The sequence below is a fragment of the Brachyhypopomus gauderio genome, chromosome 8 (assembly GCF_052324685.1).
Source record: "Brachyhypopomus gauderio isolate BG-103 chromosome 8, BGAUD_0.2, whole genome shotgun sequence".
In the NCBI taxonomy this organism is placed as follows: domain Eukaryota; kingdom Metazoa; phylum Chordata; class Actinopteri; order Gymnotiformes; family Hypopomidae; genus Brachyhypopomus; species Brachyhypopomus gauderio.
Genome location: NC_135218.1, coordinates 12,651,393 through 12,652,857, shown reverse-complemented (window position 1 = coordinate 12,652,857; position 1,465 = coordinate 12,651,393).

Here is a 1,465-nt window from a genome sequence, read left to right as displayed (position 1 = left end):
CACGAGGCTGTTGACGGTACCCATAACAACGGTTTCTTGGGAACGAGACGCCAAGCTAGAACCACGAACGTCAAAGATCATTTGCCTTGCATGATGACAACAGCATACATTGTAACTCGTGTGCATTGGTAAATGCATAAAGAATATACTTTTTACGCGCCAAGTTCACGCGCCAATGTTTTCAAACCACTATTTCACTAAAACCTTAGTTTTCTCGCACAGGGGTAGTAGGTGTGCCATCATTATGTTCGAATGGGGTTTATGTATATATATACAATATACAATTGTCAATATACAATTTACAATATACAATTGTCATGTTATATGTATGCAGTATATATTACCATATTATGTATATTATTGTATAGAAAAAAAGATTGTGCAAAAAAATACTGTGCCAAGTACGTTCAAAGGTCAAAGTGGGACACACTGAAAGTGGTGGAGAATGACCGAGCTAAGATTCTGTGGGACTTCCAGATATAGTCTGAGGAAATGGTATTTGGATAACGAACCACACAGCAGAAGAGGCCCATGTTAAATGTACAATAGCAAAATCAGGCACAAGAAACAGGGAAAGCTCGAGAAATACCAAGGCAACAGTAGCTTCCGTGATAGTCAGAGCACTAGAGGCTCTGACCCCCAAACTGGGAGAGTCGCTCCAGCAGATCCAAAGTCTCCGACATAAAAACAAGTAAATTGTGAAATTAAAATTTTCCACTAGGTGGCACCAACGGCTCCTACGGCACACAGCAATACAACTTATCGGGTTATCCACAAGAATCAGGTTAATGAAAGGTCACCTGAATAAAGAATCCACAAAACCTCTATGTCAAATAGACTTCATATTATTGAAACAATGTTTTTTCTTGTAAAAACATAACTACACCTCTGATTTCAGTATAAGGTGTGCAGCCTTTATGAAGGAAGTCTAATAACTAATATGAAACGCTTAAGCCACTTTAAATTAGCGTGAATATTTTCATTCATTATCATATAAGAAGGTGTTTTTTGGATCATCTTATTGTCCACGGTCTGCAGATCCTCATATTCTACTGAAGTCGCCAACTCTAGTACTGTGGGCTTTCGGTTGATTTATGAGGGTTTTTTCCCAAACACGTGTACAAAGAGTCTTTATTTTCAGATGGACTTGGGAAGTATTTTTATTCTGTATATATATATATATATATATATATATATATATATATATATAAATATATATATATATATATATATATATATATATATATATATATATATATATATATATATATGAGATATAAGATAATAACACACACATACAGGTGCTTCTGAATATATTAGGCTATAATAATATTCCAATTCTGTCTTTTGTAGCATACAGACCTACAGTCATTCCTGTACAGGTTCATCTGGTCCTTCAACCACACTGGATAAGGAATTAGTAATGGTCTCCTTTGGGGCCATTTGATTGGCTGGACAGCTTGTG